The sequence below is a fragment of the Balaenoptera acutorostrata genome, chromosome 2 (genome assembly GCF_949987535.1).
Source record: "Balaenoptera acutorostrata chromosome 2, mBalAcu1.1, whole genome shotgun sequence".
NCBI lineage: Eukaryota > Metazoa > Chordata > Mammalia > Artiodactyla > Balaenopteridae > Balaenoptera > Balaenoptera acutorostrata.
The window spans coordinates 125,350,962-125,370,661 of NC_080065.1; the positions used below are offsets into that span (position 1 = coordinate 125,350,962).

Below are 19,700 nucleotides of genomic sequence, written 5' to 3' on the forward strand. Positions count from 1 at the left end.
GTCATGATCTGATTTATATTTAAAAGAGATCATTCTGAGATATAGAGCAGAGACTGTATTGGGAAAAGAGTGGAAGCAAAGAGAGCAGTTAGGAAGCTGTTACAGTGGTCTGGGAGGTGACAGTGGCTTACACTGGGGTAGTAGCAGTGGAGATGAAGAAAAATGGATGGAATTCAAAATATATTTGAAGGTGGAACCAACAAGACTTGTTGGAAGATTAGATGAAATGGGTAAGGAAAATAGAGTGATCAAAGATGACTCAATTTTTGGTTTGAACAACTGGACAGATAATGGCACCATTGATTGAGATGGGAAACTAGCAGGGGACATAATAGGGCTGGAGAAAAGAGAAAATTCCATTTTTGACATATTGATACCGAGATACCTTTAGACATTCAAATGGAAATTCAATTACCAGCTGATATGTAAGTCTGGACTTCAAATGAGAGGTCAGAGTTAGAGGTTTAAATCTGGGAGTCAACATATAGATGGCATTTAAAGCTATGGCACTAGATAAGATGATGAAAAGAGAAAGTTGATAGGGAAGAGGATATAGAAGAGCACAGCCCAATAAGATATATGTGAGCCACATATGTAATTTTGAGTTTTCTAGTAGCCACAGTAAAAAAGTAAAAAGAAACAGATGAAATTAATTTTTTTAATACATTTATTTTATTTATTTATTTATTTATTTTTGGCTGTGTTGGGTCTTCGTTTCTGTGCGAGGGCTTTCTCCAGTTGCGGCAAGTGGGGGCCACTCTTCATTGCGATGCGCGGGCCTCTCACTATCGCGGCCTCTCTTGTTGCGGAGCACAGGCTCCAGACGCGCAGGCTCAGTAGTTGTGGCTCACGGGCCCAGTTGCTCCGCGGCATGTGGGATCCTCCCAGACCAGGGCTCGAACCCGTGTCCCCTGCATTAGCAGGCAGATTCTCAACCACTGTGCCACAAGGGAAGCCCCACTGAAATTAATTTTAATAGTCCAGTATATCTAAAATATTATTTCAATATGTATTCATATAAAAACTATTAATGAGATACTTTACATATATTTTCATGCCAAGTCCTTTTTAAATTAATTAATTAATTAATTAATTAACTTATTTTTGGCTGTGCTGGGTCTTCATTGCTGCACGCGGGCTTTCTCTAGCTGCGGCGAGCGGGGGCTACTCTTCATTGCGGTGCGCGGGCTTCTCATTGCGGTGGCTTCTCTTGTTGCAGAGCGTGGGCTCTAGGCATGCCGGCTTCAGTAGTTGTGGCACGTGGGCTCAGTAGTTGTGCCTCGCGGGCTCTAGTGCACAGGCTCAGTAGTTGTGGCGCACGGGCTTAGTTGCTTCACGGCATGTGGGATCTTCCCGGACCAGGGCTCAAACCCGTGTCCCCTGCATTGGCAGGTGGATTCTTAACCACTGTGCCACCACGGAAGTCCCCATGCCAAGTCTTTTAAACTTAGAGAGTATTTTATGCCTACAGCATGTCTCATTTCACACTAGCCACATTTCAAGTACTCAATAGCCACGTGTGCATAGTGCAAGTTTAGAACTTATCCCTGGGACACCTCAACATTTAGAGGTTGAACAGAGGAGGAGGAGGAGTCAGGAAAGGAGACTGAGAGAATGGTGCCATGGAAGTCAAGAGAAGAAAGTATTTTTTAAAAGAGACTGATTAACTGTGTCCACTGTTTATAAGAAGCTGAGTAAGATGAGAAAGAGCAATAGAATTCAACAACATGGAGGTCACTGATGACCTTGACTGAAGCTGTTTCAATGGAGTGATGGGTTTCCTGGAAGGAAGCCAGAATGGAGTCAATGAAAGGTAAGGAAGTGGTGACAGCCAGTATAAACAACTTTTTCAAAAAGTTCTGCTGTTCAGACAAGCAGAGAAATGAAGCACTAGTTGGAAGAGGATGTAGAGATGAGGGAGGGTTTTTACCAAACCAGGAGATGCTAGAGCATGCTTGTAAGCTAATGAGAATGTTCCAATAAGAAGGAAGAAATAGTTGTGGGGAAAAAAGGGGATAATTGAAGAGGGAAGCCCTTCAGAAGACGAAAGAGGATGAGCACAATAGCACAAGGAGAGGGGCTGCTCTTGGACAGAAAAAATGATTCTTCTATTATAATAGGAAGGATGATAGAATATGGATACCATATCCAAGTAGAGATACAGACTTGTTTATAGATCTGGGTAACAGTAATCTTCATTTTACTACAGGGCTGAAGCCATAGCAAAAAAAAAAAAAAAACCACGCAAAACATAGTGTGCTTGTGGAAGGGGAAAGATGGGGAATTGCAGTCTTTTTCTTTTCATGGTTAATGTTAAGTGAAGACTATACTTTTTACTTTTTTCAGGGTCTGGATTATTGGTGTCTACTACCCTCCAGGGTACCCCTTTCTCTGGATCAAGTTACCTGGGAACCAGTTTAGTAATCACAAGGTTGTTTTTTTTTAAAGTTAATTAATTAATTCATTTATTTTGGCTGCATTAGGTCTTTGTTGCTGCATGCGGGCTTTCTCTAGTTGCAGTGAGCAGGGGCTACTCTTCGATGCGGTGCATGGGCTTCTCACTGCAGTGGCTTCTCTTGTTGTGGAGCATGGGCTCTAGGCGCACGGGCTTCAGTAGTTGTGGCACGTGGGCTCAGTAGTTGTGGCGCATGGGCTTAGTTGCTCTGTGGCATGTGGGATCTTCCCGGACCAGGGCTTGAACCCGTGTCCCCTGCATTGGCAGGAGGATTCTTTTTTTTTTTTTGAAAATTTGAATTTTATTTTATTTATTCTTTTATACAGCAGGTTCTTATTAGTTATCCATTTTATACATATTAGTGTATATGTGTCAATCCCAATCTCCCAATTCATCACACCACAACCCCTACCCCGCCGCTTTCCCCCCTTGGTGTCCATATGTTTGTTCTCTAGGCAGGCGGATTCTTAACCACTGCACCACCAGGGAAGCCCTCACAAGGTTTCTTGATGATCAGAGTCCCAGGACAAAGGGAATGAATAATCTTGAGGTCATTTCATTCAAGCTGTAAAAAGAGCCTGCGGAACTATCTCTGATGCATATAACAGGGTACACACGTTTGTCACATTCAGAGTCTCTCTCCCCAGAATAATCTTTGAAATAGAGTGATAAAATCTCCTGATCCAATTTGTGGGACAATCTACCTGAGGCCTATTTAATCTTATCCCTAGTTGAAAGTCTAGGCCTCCTCCATGCCTTTAAGAATTTTGAAAGACTTCTAAAGGGGAAATGTACTGGGCAGGGTCCCAAGCAGGAAATAATATTCTACTCAAAAAATTTCACAGAGAAAAATTTATTAAAGGGCCTGTTTACAAAGATGTGTGCAGTTCAGGAAATAGCAGGTATGTAGAGTCACCCAGCGATGAGCAAGAGTTTGCTAAAACCTTCCCTTCCCCAGACATGCAGGGGCAAGGCGAAGAAAGTGTTATGGGAGCCCAGTGAATGCTGGAGCCCTGCAGGAGGGGCTGTCAGGCAGCTACTTTGAGAACATGGTAGCAAAGTAGGGAGAAAGAGGGGAAAAGAAATACCCTGATCTCTCTTTCTTCCTGCTCTTCTTCCCACCCCTGTGCCAAGCTTCTGCTCAACCCATTGGAAGCCAGAGGGCAGGGGAACCCAGGTGATGTAACACATAGAGGCCAGTGCTCCATGGTTCAAAGCAGGATAGGGAAGGATGGAGAGTGAATCTAGGAATGGGGATGGGTCGGGGGCAAGCCGAGTATAATTAGCACAGGAAGATAAGATATCCTTACATGAAACAATTAAAGAAACAACTAAATGAAAGAACTATCAATATTAGGAATATCAACTAAATAGGACTATGTATGGAGCACTAAATATGTGACAGAGATGAAGGGAGGAGAGAGGGAAAGCTGAATAAAACTAGCTAATTCATAAGACTATAGTGACTTGTAGCTTTCTTTAAGTTTTCTTACTAGACCAGCGGTTTGGAGAAGGGGGGATTGATTATTTTGTGTCTTGTTTTATCAAAGAAAAGGCTTTATTTTCCCTTTATTATGTACAAGGCAGAAAATCCTAGAGGCAAAAATATTTGTTTGACTTTTGGAGAAAAGGGATCCTCTGTAGATTTTCATATCCTCTTATCCCAGTCTCCCTCCACCTGCACCACTGGAAAGAGGTCTAAACCTCCAGGAGACAGTGGCTTACTGAAGCTTAAATTTAGACAAAAGCTTGATGCAGACATTTGAGGTTACTAAGCTTCTGTCACCGTATGGACACAATCAAATAGAAAGTAATGCTGCATTGTGGTTAAGAAGGTAGGCTCTGAAGTCAGATTGCTTAGATTTAAATGCTTGCTCTACTACTTACTAGCTGTATGACCTTGGGCAAGTTACTCCTCTTTTCCTCCATGCCATCTGTAAAATGGGGATAATAATAATACTTATTCCACAGGGTCATTTTATGAGGATAATGTAAGACACTTCACATAAAGTACTTAGGATACTGTCTGGCATATAGTGAGTGCTTAAGAATCTTATTATTAATAAAGCCGATTTCCTGATTCCAAAGTATTCTGCAACCAACTCCACTTCTCTTGAATCTCTTGGTCTTGGTATCATCTCCACATCTTTAGATTTGTCTCTGAAAACCGCTCCCCCCCAAGAGTGCGCGCACGTGCGCGTGCGCGCGCACACACGCACACGCAGTAGATAGTGGAGTCCACATTTATAGCAAAGGTATATTCATATACTTTTTTTTTCCCCCAGCGGGTTCCCACCTCCCCCAGGGACGCGGGGCGTGCGCGCGGGCGCACACACGGCCCCAGCCCACACGACGGCCGCCGGGTAGCCCCCTCCCGATGGCCGCGGCGGGGTGGGGTGGGGGGACCAGTGGCGCTCAGCGCGGCGCCCCGGTGTTCATATACTTTTAAATTCATTCATGTGCTCACATATTTATTGAGCACCTGTTATGTTCTAGATACTGGATTAGGTGCTGAGCACAATATAAAACTGAGGAAAAAAAACACAGCCCTTGCCCGAGGAGCTTGTGATCCAATGAGGTATACAGACACTAATCAAATTACTACAAATAAACACTGTATGATAGGGCAATGATAGGATCATTAGTGAATCATGATATTACAGCTCAGTTTTTTCAGATTCTAAAGAAAAGGAGTTAAGCGGGTTTCTGCGAGCTACGAGTGAGACATAAGGCTGTGCTGTCCAATAGGGTAGCCACTACCCACATGTGGCTATTTACATTTTAATTGTAAGCAATTAAAACTAAATAAATTTAAAATTCTGTCCTTCATTTGTACTTGCCACATTTCAAGTGCTCAAGTACCATATACGACAAGAGGCTACTGTATCAAACAGTAAAAATGCAGAAGATTTCCTGTAGAAAAATAGGCAAAAGGCATGAACAGACGATTCACAAAGAGATATGTAAAGATAGTTTTTAAATATATAAAAACATATCAACTTCATTCATAATAAGAACAATGGACATTATTAAAGCATATTGAGATATCATTTTTCACACATTAGATTCACAAAATAATCAAAAACTTGACAGTACACTTTGTTGATAAGGATATAAGAAAACAGATACTCTCATACATTGCTAGAGGGAATATGGCAAAACTACATACAAATTTACCCTTCAGCACAGTAATCCCATTTGCAGAAATTTATCCTGAAGTTATACCTTTAATAACATAAAAATACACATGAACAAGATTATACATTGTAGCATTATTTGTAATTTCAAGATATTGGAACCTCCCTAAATATCTAACTGAAGGAGGTTGTTTGAATAATGCACTCATACAATGGAGTACTATGCAGCTGTAAAGAAGAATGAGGAAGATCTCAATGAACTGATATGAAATGATTTCCAGGAGATATTAAATGAAAAAAGCAAAGTGCAAAAGAGCATATATAATATGCTACCTTTTGTGTAAGAAAAAAGGGAAAAACAAGAAAACATGCATTATCATTACAGAAAGAAACATGAAGGATAAACCAGAAAACAACAAAATGTGTTTCCTACAAGGAGAAGGGGTGGAAGGAGTAAACAGAAGGGAGTGACCCTTCTCTGAATGTAAATTTTTATATAGTTTTGACTTTTGAAAGCATGTTAATATCTTACATACTCAAAAATAATAAGAAGGGAGGAAAAACTAAAACCAAAATCCAATCAAACCAATGAACACACTTTATTTCAAATGAATACCATGACCACACTAAATGGGAATAAAATCTAAAAAGGGAACTAATCCAAGGAATTTATGGACACATTATATCCTAAGTTTTGGAGAGTGTAGAGAGAGAAAAGTGCAAACAAATCCTAAACTCTTTTTAGCATGATTGTTAATTATAATGGTATGGGCAAAGCAATTCTGAAACAATTTTATATGTAATCTAAGATTGAGGAAATTGTTGGGAACCAAGTTTCTCACTGTGGAAGAAGGGATACGTAGGTATAGAATAGGGAGGACAAGAAAGAATCCTGTAGAGATAGGTTGGAATTAGAGAAACTGGTGTGAACTCATGATTTCTAAAATATGAATATGTGTGTATATACATGTTTATGTCTGTGCCCATGTATATGTACATATATGCCTATATTTCCTAGCTCTGGCTATTCAAAGGAAAGAATAGCTAAAGTAGCAAATATAACCCAATAGCAATGAGCATATCTGGTGTCCAGATCTTGGTTTCTAATACCATGCCCCACTAAAAGGAATCTGGGCTCCTTTGAGAAATGGCTGATACCAGGGCTGGGGCAACATAGGTACAATAGGAGCCTGGAACATCTTGTTATGCCAGATAGTAAGTGCTAGAAGATGACAGGAGCATATTACATGGGGGCCAGCTTGAAGAGGCTCCCACTGGCCAAATCTGGGAAAATCTGAGCACCAAACTAAGTAAAAACAATAATGAATTATACACCATTGAGAAAAATAGCAATCCATGAGTCTGTAATCTTAGATAGATAGATAGACAGACAGGTAGATAGATAGATAGATAAATGGGGGAGAAGGGAGGCCTCTTGCTTAGTGCAGAATACTGAGGGCCTAGAGTCAACTTACCCATTAGGCACAGTGTCTAAATACCATGATACTTTTTTTTTTTTTTAAATATTTATTTATTTATTTATTTATTTATGGCTGTGTTGGGTCTTCGTTTCTGTGCGAGGGCTTTCTCTAGTTGTGGCAAGCGGGGGCCACTCTTCATCGCGGTGCGCGGGCCTCTCACTATCGTGGCCTCTCTTGTTGCGGAGCACAGGCTCCAGACGCGCAGGCTCAGTAATTGTGGCTCACGGGCCCAGTCGCTCCGCGGCATGTGGGATCCTCCCAGACCAGGGCTCGAACCCGTGTCCCCTGCATTGGCAGGCGGATTCTCAACCACTGCGCCACCCGGGAAGCCCCATGATACTTTTTAAATAATTAATTAATTAATTAATTAAATTTATTTATTTATTTTTGGCTGCGTTGGGTTTTCGTTGCTGCACGCGGGCTTTCTCTAGTTGCAGCAAGCGGGGGCTACTCTTTGTTGCGGTGCACGGGCTTCTCATTGCGGTGGCTTCTCTTGTTGTAGAGCACGGGCTCTAGGCGCACAGGCTTCAGTAGTTGTGGCTTGAGGGCTCTAGAGCGCAGGCTCAGTAGTTGTGGCGCACAGGCTTAGTTGCTCCGTGGCATGTGGGATCTTCCCGGACCAGGGCTCAAACCCGTGTCCCCTGCATTGGCAGGCGGATTTTTAACCACTGAGCCACCAGGGAAGTCCCAAAATCCCATGATACTTTTAAAGGCCAATGAAAATGTTTTAATTTTTATTTCTTTTAAAAGAAACCAAAAGAAAAATAAATGTAATAACAATAAATCTAGCTTGGATCATATTAATCTTTATACCAATGTAGTCATAAATATAATTAAAAAATTTTTTATGGAGTAAAGGCCCCAGGAAGGCAAAATATCATAGGGCTCATGAAAGTCATAATGCAGCCCTGTGAGGGACTAGTGGTAAATATGGACAGGGTGCTAGATGGAAAATCATCATTTGGCAACGTTCATGGTAAAGATAGGATCAAGAGTCATCCAATAGATGCTAAATGTTAAGAGGAATTTCGGGGGAAGAATAGAATATATGGATGGTCTTAAATTATCCCCCCCACTTCTTATGAGTTGCAAGGAAAAAAATTATAAGATGATTATACAGTGGAGGAAGTGGGTACCACCTTGACTGCATGATGAAAATTAATTCTGTATTACCTGTGAGGGACAGATAGACATCACGTGCCTTCAGATGTAATATCCTGAGAAGGTTACAACATCATCTATGCAGTATCCCTACTAAAAGTGTATGATGATATAATCACGAGGAAACATCAGACAAACAGAAAATGAAAAATGTTCTATTTTTTTAAAAAGGTGGAGGTGGGGCAGAGTTACATTCTTCAAAAATGTCTATGTCAAAAAAAGGCAAAGAAAAGCTGGGAAATGTTCAAGATTTAAGGCAGCTGAAGAGACATGGCAACTAAATACTGTACCTGACCCTAAAATTGAACCTGTCCTGGAAAGAGAAAAGCCTATAAGGGACATTATTAGATCAACTTAAAAATTTGGAATATAGACAGTGAATTAGATAAAAGTATTCTACCAATGTAAATTTATGAAGTTAATAGCTATAGGGCAAAGCCCTTTTCTTCAGAAATATATGCTGAAGTATTTAGGGGTAAGAACTATCATGTATGTAACTTACCTCAAGTGGTTCAGGAAAAAATTGGCATCTATTATGTGTGTGTATGGAGAGAGAGAATAAATGACAAAGCAAAGGTGATAAAATAACAATAGGTGAATCTTTGTAAAAGGTATATGACTGTTCTTTGTACTATTTTTATTTTTGCAACTTCTTATAAGTTTGAAATTATTTCCAAATAAGTTTTTAAAAACAAAAAATAAAAAAACATATTAGACTGTCACATACAGATGTATAACTAATACTGTATGCATAACATTGGCTAGATTTTTCACATTATAAATAGTTTCCCATGTTATTACATAATCTTTGAATCTATCATTTTAAATGTCTGCATAGCATTCTAACAAACTGACACTCTAGAGTTTACTGGGCCATTTTCTTTATTGTTAAACATTTAGACTATATTCATTTTTTCCTGATTTAAACAATGTTCACAATGGTTAAGCTTAAGAGCTATAAAAAAAAAAAGAGCTATAGGACCATACTACCTATATTCAAATCTCAGCTCTGTGGTTTACTAGCCCTGTAGCTTTGATTAAATTACTTATCTCTCTATGCCTCAATTTCCTCAAGTCAGCCATAATATATAGTGTTTATAGAAATGTTGTGAACATTAAACGAGGTGCTCATGTAAAGAACTTACAGTGGTGCCTAGCACGTAGTCAGCATTCAACAAATATTAGCTATTTGTGTAATTTTTTGTGCATTCAGCTTTTTTCGTTTGGGGAGATCTAACCTTTTGCAATATTAATAGTTTAAAATAAAAGCAATACTGATAGTTTGAGATATGGAAAAAAGTTCATAATATAGATATAATAATGGCAATATTTTGAACAATGAAACCAATGGTTTTATAATCCTTGCTTTCTTTAATTTTTAAAAAAAGTATATAGGAATTCATCTAATAAACAAAAACACATCTCCTGCTATCCTAAAGTACACCACTAGGTGGCGGTATAACCAATTAATTGACAATATTAATTTAGGTAAATTTCAAACTCAAATTTACAAAATCCCAAAATAGAAAGAGGGTTCTTTGAAAAGAAGTGTGGTCACAGCAGACATATTAAATCTACGGCTGGTGACTAAGCTGAGGTACATCTGTCCCAATACCTAACTAGGTGTTAGGTTGCCCAGACGTCTCTGAACTGATTCATCTTTCCTCTGACCCCATTTCCATCCAGCTTAAAAACCCTTTCCTCTTTCAGACTTTCCTATCTCAGTAAATGGCACTATTACCATCCACCTATGTGTTTAAGGCAGAAACTAAAAGTCACTCTATTGTGGGGTGTGGGGCTTTTTGTTTTTGATTTCTAGTTTTGTTATACTCTTGTAAAAAAAGGATGTAGTCCATATGATATCAATTCTTTTGCTATTTCTTGAGAATGGCTTTGCAGTAAGATGTTGTAAGTTTTCCATGTGTACTTAAGAAGAACATGTAATCTCTGTTAGGTGAAGGATTCTGGCTATATCCATGAAATCAATCTTGCTAACTGTGTTGTTCATATCTTCTATATCCTTATTAATATTTTGTCTGCTTTTTCTGTTTCTGTAGGAAATGTGGTTAAAAAAACCCTCTCCCACTGTAATTTAAAATGTGTTTATTTCTTGCAATTCTGTCAATGATGTTTTTACTTTATGTCTGTTGAAGATATATTGTAAGTTACATATAGATTCAGAATTGCTATATCTCCTTGGTAAATTATTCCTTTATTATTTATCTTAAAAATAAATTTTTTCCTAACAGTGCTTTCCACCTTAAAGTCTATTTTGTCTAGTATTAATATCACTACATTAGCATTCTTTTTGGGTAATATTTGCCCATCATATATTTTTTCCATTCATTTGCTTTCAAATTTCTATGCCTTTATGTTTTAGCTATGTCTATGGCAAACACATATAGCTAGATTTTTTCCTTGTTATCTAATATAAGCAGTTCTGATTTTAACTGACAAGGTTAATATATTTATATATTTAAATTATTGACATATTTCGACTTATTTCTACAATTCCATGATGTGGGTTTTTTTTCAATTTATAATGCATTTTTTAAACTCTTTTTTTCCTCCTTGCATGCCTTTTATTGGATGGTTCTGGTTTTATTTATTCCTCTTTCTTTACCTTTCTTTACCTTTATTGATTTAGAGCCTTTATGTTTCTATCCTTTTGATAATTATTCTCACCTTCTTCATGCACATTAGAAAGTCTAAAGTTAGTTTACCTATTCTCTTCCCGAATAATCAAGGGCTTTGTAAAACTTTATCTCCAATCACTTTCCCTCCCATCTTGCTCACTGTCATTATCTAATATTTTAGTTTTAATATCTTCTCAATCTAGACTTTAAAATCATTGTTAATGTTGTTTACAATAAATGCTTATTTAGATATGTTCACATGTTTAGCAATTTTCTTGCTTACCACTTCTTGCATTATGTTATTCCCTTGATTAAAATTCTTCAGTAGCTTCACATTAGAAACAATAATATCCAAACCCTTTGCCATAATATACAACACTTCGCATGACCTGGTCCCTGCCTGTTTCCCCAGCCTCCTCTCTATCACTCTTCCCCATTGCTCACTGCCCTCCAGCTATAATCATCTTTTTTTAGTTTCTGGAACGTGCTATAACTGAACACCAATTTTTTTCCGCACCTCAAATACTATGCACGTTCTTTTCCTTCAGTTCAGTATGGTCTTCTTTCTATTCTCCCTTATTGCTGGCTCTCTCTCATTCTTCTCAGCTTAAATGTAACCTTCTCAAAGTGTTCTTTTGCCACTGTATATAGATTATGTCCTCCCCATCCCATATAACAGCCCTCTGTTTATTTCCTCTATGTACTGATTGCAAGTCATAATTACATATTTGAATATGTGATTCCTTGCTTGGTGTCTGCCTCTCTGACCATATTTGGCTCTATAAGAACAGCAGTGGGAGTGAAAAGAAAGCAAATGTGAATGAGAAACATTTTAAAAGAAGGGCTTAAAATTTTTTATATCAAATTAGATGAGAGGGCAAGTAGAAGGAAAAGTTAAATGTAATTAAGTTTCTCTTTTGGAAGACTATAAGGATAGAGATACCACTTGACAGAAATAGAATAATTGGGAAAATAATTCAATTTGAATGAAATTGAGGAGGGAGAAAATTACTTCTGCTTAGAATTATTAAGCCTTAAGTAACAGTGGGACATTTATGTGAAGATATCACATAGACAATCTGAATTATGGTAAGTAGAACATAGGTATGAGGTCAGAACTGGAGATGTAGTTTTGGGAATAACGTACATATTTTTCAACCCTTACCAATTTAATATTCTATTTCTCGTTTAGCCGTTCCAAACCTTCTGCTTTATATACTCAACAAATGTTCTTCCTGGCTCTGTGCTAAATACAAGGATACAATAATTAACTAAGATGGATGCCATTCCTGCTCTCAGGGAGCTTACAGCACAAAAGAGGAGAAACGAATAAGCAGTTGGAATAGAGTATGATACACTCTGCCATAGGGATTAGATAAGCATGCTATTAGGAACACACAACAGGAAAAGTTAACCTAGTCTATGGGTCAGGGACGTCTTTCTGGGGGTGGGGGGAAATAATGCTTTACTGAAACGCAAAGGAGAATAAGGAGTTATTCAGGAAAAAAGGAAAAGGAGAGACTCCTTAAGTGAAGGACACATGTATGCAAAAGCTTTAAAGCAAGAAAAAACGTGCGTGCTCAAGTGTTCCTACCAATACTTTTTCCCAGAAACTATTCTCTACCCAGCCGTTTAAAATTGTTTTTTTGGACTTCCCTGGTGGTCCAGTGGTAAATAATCTGCCTTACAATGCAGGGGACGCGGGTTCAATCCCTGGTCCGGAAACTAAGATCCCACATGACGGGGGACACGACTAAGCCTGCGAGCCACAATACTGAGCTTGTGCGCCTCAACTAGAAAGACTGTGTGCCTCTAGTAAGACCCAACACAGCCAAAAATAAATAAATAAATATGAGAACTATTATTTAAAAAAATAAAAGTTTTTCAAGTTGATTGAGGTATAATTTATATATAGTAAAATTCATCCTTTTATGGTGTAAGTTTCTGTGAATTTTGACAAACTTACGCTGTCATGTAACAATTACAACAATCAAGGTATGTAGTATTTCTATCACCCTAAAAAGTTCTGTCACACCTCTTTGTACCTCCCCTACCCTCAGCCCCCTCACAACTGCTGACTGGATTTCTGTCCCTATAGTTTTCCTTTTTCCAAATGTATAGATGGAACCATACAGTATGTAGACTTTCGAATCTGGCTTCTTTCGCTGAGCGTAATGCTTTTGAGAGTCATTTATGGTGTTGCATGTATTAGTAGTTTGTTCCTTTTTACTGCTGAACAGAATTCCATTGTACAGGTGTACCACAGTCTGTTTCATGTTGATGGACATTTGGCATGTTTCTGGTTTTTTAAAAATATGGACAAAGCTGCTATAAATATCCCCATAGAGGTTTTTTTTTTAATTTTTGATTTTTTTATTGAAGTACAGTTGATTTACAATATTGTGTTAGTTTCAGGTGTACAGCAAAGCGATCCAGTTATATATATATATATATGTATATATATATAAACTATATATATATATATTTTTTCAGATTCCCATAGAGGTTTTTGCGTAGGTATAAGTCTTCATTTCTCTTGAGTAAATACCTAGGAGTGGGTTTGTTAGGTCATAGAATAAATGCATGTTTAACTTTATAGGAAATTACCAAACTGTTCTCCAACGTGGCTGTACCATTTTGCATTCCCACCACCAATGTATGAGAGTTCCAGTTTTTCTACATCCTCAGCAGCATTTGACATTATCAGTTGTTGGTTTTGTTTTATTTATTTATTTTTAAGTCATTCTACTAGGTATGTAGTGATGCCTCATTGTCATTTTAATTTGCATTTTCCTAATGACTAATAGTGTCAAGCATCTTTTCATGTACTTATTTGCCATCCATATATCTTCTTCTGTAAAATGTTTGTTCAAATATTTTGCCCATTTTTTCTTTTTCTTTTTTTGATTGTTTTCTTATTATTGAGTTTAGTGAGTCTTTTACATATTCAGGTTACCAATACTTTATCAGATATGTGTTTTGCAAATGTTTCTTCCCAGTGTGTGCCTTGTCTTCTCATTCTCTTAGACTGCCTTTCAAAGACCAGAATTTTTTTCTATTTTGTAAGGTCTAATTTATTAATTTCCTCATTTCTACCCAATGTTTTAATCCCATTGCTTTCCATTTCTTTCTAGAATAATCTTCTTTTTCTGCCTCCCATCATGCAGAAGTCTCCCATTTTTTGCAAAAATCTTCACTTGCAGTTATTTCCCACCCCCCCATTGTCACTGTCCTTTTTCTCCTTCATTTCCCTGACAAATATTTGGAATGAATGTTCCTTACTACTTAGTCATTCCTGAAATCCCTGAAAATTTGCTTCCATTCACACCACACTACCAAAACTAACCTCTGGATGTCACCAAAAAACCTCTTACGTGTTGATTCCAATAATAGTTTCTAGACCCTAATTCTCTACTTCCTTTTAGCATAACCCTTCCTTCCAAAAATTATTTTTTAACCTCTTACTTTCAGCGTTCCCAAAATGCAGATCTAAGGTGTATAATAGCCCCTTAGGGATTAATTCAGTTGTTGAATGCCATGTAAACAAGAGTTTCTTTACTGAATAAATTCAACATTTTTTTGGGTCTGAATTCAGACAGAAGCAATAAATATGAAATAGGTGTTAAATTTTTTACAGGTTATTAATTCCCTTAAATGACTTGAATATCACCATTTGTTTTTTCAATGACTTCGTTGTCTTTTTTTTAAAATCTATACCCCCAATAGCATAAATTTCAGCACAACCCACAACTGATTTTTTAAATTCTGAATTACTAGAGTCCAAATGAGTGAAATTTTACTCTAGCTTTTTCATTATAATATATATGTCCATATATATTATATATTTGGAAGAAACACAATCCAGGAACAATCTCCAAGCACAGGGACAGAAGTAGTTATTAAAATAGCAAAGTTTGTTTCTAATATTTATTAGGTAGAGAAACTGAAATACAGTGAAATAGATTTTCCCCTTAAAGTAAAATCATAAAGAGGCAGAGCAAAGAAGTTTCAGTTTTGATTTTGCCTCATTGGGACCATAAATAGCAAACAGTTTATTTCTCTCAGGTATTCCCCTAACCACCACTCTTTTCCTTTCCATTTGCCTTCCCTTTCTTTTTTATTTCCTCTAATAAGCATAATGACCAGACAATATGACTAAATTAAATCATTCCATTTCTCTCAACTCTAGGTCAAGGTAATTACTTCTGGTTACCCTATCTCTTCTGCTGGCTTCCCTTTACCTGCTGAAAAGTCTGCTTTCAGATGGACAGCTCCTGCTTTGTTCTTGGACAGAGCAAAGGCTGAAATTTTCCTGAAGTTCATTAGTGTCATAAGGCCAGGCTAGGGAAATCAGTGCTCTGAGGTCTTGTATGTCTCTAGCATGAGAATATCAGTACATTCTGAGCATATTGGGAGGAAGCATAATATAGTAGAAACAGCTTAGGAGTTAGACCCCAATTCAAATCAAACTTGACTGACAGGTAAATAAAGTCAATAAATCCTCTGAGCATGTTTCCTCATCTGCGAAAGAAAGATAAATAATATCTACTTTAACCGGAAACATGAGTAAAGAATCTGATACTTAGTAAGTACTCAATACAATTTGGTCCTTTCCTCCCCTCTCCAGCAAATTGTTTTAATCGAGAATAACTTTTTATTCATTTATTTATTTACTTGGCTGCTTCGGGTCTTAGTTGTGGCACACGGGGATATTTGTTGTGGCACACGGACTTCTCTAGTTGTGGCATGCGGGCTCAGTAGCCCCACAGCATACGGGATCCTAGTTCCCCGACCAGGGATTGAACCCACGTCCCCTGAATTAGAAGGCGGATTCTTAACCACTGGACCACCAGGGAAGTCCCAAAAATGACTTTTTAAAATGTCGCCCTTTCTTGGTCCACTGATGCAAGGCCAATCCTTTGGTACTTTCCATAGTATACACTGACATAATAGTGAGATAAGGGGATATACTGCCTCCTGAACATGTTTGTGTTTTAACAAGGACTCTCAGGATAGGAGTTTTTGATGTGGCAAGGGCAGTGCTAGTGGTGATTTGTGTATTATGTTCTGGGAAATCTAAAAGTTCTATGAGGCATCTCAAGAAGTTTCTGAAAACATGGTAACAAGAGACTTATTTCATTTCTGCCTGCTCTGTGACCTACATACACCACCTTGACAATAGGTACATTGGTCATCAGCATTCAATTGTACTACTTTGCATATAAAGGGCTTACAGTGTTCTATGAAGATCACACAGGAAATACAAGTCTATAAATAAAGTTCAAGGCACCTTGTATGTCTTTATTTTGTCCTGAAATATTGTACATTTATTATATGAAATAAATTACACATTAACATTAATTTGAAATTCTTTTTGTCAGATTAAGAGTACACATGATCTTTTTTTTTTTTTGGCCGTGCCCCCTGCAGTGGAAGCACAGAGTCTTAACCACTGGACTGCCTGGGAAGTTCCAAGAGTACGCATGATATTTGACTCAATAATTATACTCCTAGGCATCTCTCCTAGAATACACTCATACGTGTGTACAAATATGTATGTAGAACCGTATTTATTGCAGCTTATTTGTACCAACAAAGACTAGAAACAATTGCTTAAATATTATAGAATAGTCATACAACAGAATACTATGAACCCATTAAATAATAAACAATTATTAATTAAATAGCAACTACATGCTCAGAACCTTATTAATGCTGAAGGAGAATAAAAAGAACTATAAGCCATGGTTCTTATCCTGGAGGAGCTTATGACTTGGTTGAGAAGGGTCAAAGATGCACAGATCCCTGGCTTTAAATTTTATGTCTTCTATGTGAGTCAACTTTTTGGTTTGTGTTCTTTTAAATGTTTATTTATTTATTTATTTAGGCTGCGCTGGGTCTTAGCTGCGGCAGCAGGATCTTCGTTGCCGTGTGTGAAATCTTTAGTTGTGGCATGAGACCTCTTAGTTGCAGCATGTGGGATCTAGTCCCTGACCAGAGATCAAAACTGGGCCCCCTGCATTGGGAGCACGGAGTCTTAGCCACTGGACCACCAGGGAAGTCCCTGGTTTGTGTTCTTGAAGAAGAATCTTCTGGACTAGAGGATGGCAAACTACAGCCCATGGGCCAAATCCAACTCCTTGCCTATTTTTTGTAAATAAAATTTAATTGGAACACAGCCATGCCCATTCATTTACCTATTGTCTAAGCTACTTTCCTGATACAGAGTTGAGTAGTTGCAACAGAGGTCATATGGCCCACAAAGCCAAAAATATTTACTAACTGGTCCTTTATGGAAAAAGTTTAACTCCTCTTGTAAGCCTTTAAAAAGAAAAAAAAAAACCTTTAAAAATGGTTTGGGGACTTCCCTGGTAGTGCAGTGGTTAAAAGTCTGCCTGCCAATGCAGGGGACACGGGTTTGAGCCCTGGTCCGGGAAGATCCCACATGCCACGGAGCAACTAAGCCTGTGCGCCACAACTACTGAGCCTGCGCTCTAGAGCCCATGTGCCGCAACTACTGAGCCCACATGCCGCATCTACTGAAGCCCGCGTGCCTAGAGCCTGTGCTCCACAACAAGAAAAGCCACCGCAATGAGAAGCCCGTGCACCACAACAAAGAGTAGCCCCCGCTTGCCGCAACTAGAGAAAGCCCGCGTGCAGCAACAAAAACCCAACGCAGCCAAAAACAAAAACAAATAAATAAATTTATTTTTTAACAAAAGCTTTGGAGTTAAGGATGGTGGTTTTAAAATATGTCCATAAATTCTTTGATACACTTTCCTTTAAAAGATGAAGCTGAACTGCTGGGGCCCCCGTGTCTGGGCGGTTTGTGCTTGCTGGTGGCAGCCACGTTGCTTTCTGATGGAGGAATGAAGTCGGTGCCTGTGGCTTCTGGGCTGGAATCAACTGTGCTCTCCCTGGAGGCAGAGGAGCTGAGCCAGAACTACGGCCAATACATTGGTAGTCGTTGGACAGACCACTGCTGCTGCAGGATGTGCAGGCTGTTACGTTTTGCAAGCCATGAAGCATATGGAGCCTCAAGTAAAACATGTTTCACAGTCTATCAAAATCTGCCCTCACCAGTGGCTATTACAGAGGTGAGTGTGAACCCAAAATGACAAAATGGGAAGCAGCATTAATAACTAGGAGTAGGGGGCTTCCCTAGTGGCGCAGTGGTTGAGAATCTGCCTGCCAATGCAGGGGACACAGGTTCGAGCCCTGGTCTGGGAAGATCCCACATGCCCCGGAGCGACTAGGGCCGCATGAGCCACAATTGCTGAGCCTGCGCGTCTGGAGCCTGTGCTGCGTAACAAGAGAGGCCGCGAGAGTGAGAGGCCCGCGCACCACAATGAAGAGCGGCCCCCACTTGCCGCAACTAGAGAAAGCCCTCGCACAGAAACGAAGACCCAACACAGCCATAAATTAATTAATTAATTAATAATTAAAAAAAAAATACTAGGAGTAAGCCCTACAGCCAACAGAGATGCTCATGGACGTATTATGCATTTAAATCACCCAGACAAGGCAGGATCTCCTTAGATAACAGTCAAAAATCAATGAAGCTAAAGATTTACTAGAAGTTCAAGCTAGAAAATGAAGTATATGTATGATGAATTTTAAGTTCTTTTTCATTGATGTATATGAGTACCAGCTTTTATCATAAAATACCTCAATAAATAATAAATAAATAATTAAAAATAAAAGATGAAGCTTAATTCTCCTCTCTGTGTGTGTGGACTGAACTCAGTAACTTCCTTCTAATAAATAGAGTAATGTTCAGGGACTTCCCTGGCGGTCCAGTAGTTAAGACTCCACGCTTCCACTGCAGGGGGCACAGGTTCGATCCCTGGTCGGGGAACTAGGATCCCTCATGCCGCACAGCGCAGCCCAAAAGTAAAATAAAATAGAGTAATGTGCAAATAAGAGTGTGTGACTTCTGACACTAGATCATAAAAGATGTTACAGACTTCTCCTTGCCCTCAGATCACTTGCTGGAGGAAAGCCGATTGCTATGTTGTGAGGACACTCAGGTAGCCCTGTGGAGAGGTCCATGTGTCAAGGAACTGAGACCTCCTGCCAACAGCTAGCAAGGAACCAGGCCTTCTACTAATAGCCATGTGAGGGAACCATCTTGGAAGGGGAGGCTTCAGCTCCAGGTAAGGCTTCAGACAGCTGGAGTCCTGGCTGATGTCTTGACTGCAGCTTCATAAGAAACCCTGAATCAGAGCCACCCATTTAAACCACTCCTGAATTCTTGACCCACAGAAACTGGGAAACAATGTGTCTTGCCTTAAGCTGCTAAATTTTGGGGTAATTTGTTATTCAGCAATAGATAACTAATACAAAGCTGAAAGCTATAGATGCTCTAGAGCAGTGGGTCTGTAAACTTTCTCTAGAAGGGCCAGACAGTCAATATTTTAGGCTTTTGGACCATATGGTCTCTGTGGCAACTACTCAACTCTGCTGTCGCAGCAGGAGAGCAGCCACACACAATAGGTAAACAAATGGGCATGGCTGTGTTCCAATAAAGCTTTATTTACAAACACAAGCAGCAAGCCTGTGGGCCATAGTTTGCCAGCCTCTGCTCTAGAGAAACCAATTTTAATGATATTAAGCAATGATTAGAAAGGAGTAATAGGAGATGGGGGATTTCCCAGCTAAAGGCTGCAAAGCCAACTACCAAGGAAACTCCTGATTAGAAAAGGGTATGTGCACAATATGGTCACAATTCTTTTAACTTTCCCTGTAAGTTTTTTGCCCAGAGAAGAGAAATAAAATAATTGGAAGGGTGATGAGATTTTTTTCCCCTTAAGAAATCCTAGAATAAGGA

The 19,700-nt window shown here is 38.8% G+C and overlaps 1 pseudogene; it reads left to right on the top strand.

Annotated features, from left to right (window-relative positions):
* Positions 1-1,772: 1,772 nt before the first annotated feature.
* Positions 1,773-18,467, top strand: LOC103005325 (mitochondrial import inner membrane translocase subunit TIM14-like; annotated as a pseudogene).
* Positions 18,468-19,700: the final 1,233 nt, after the last annotated feature.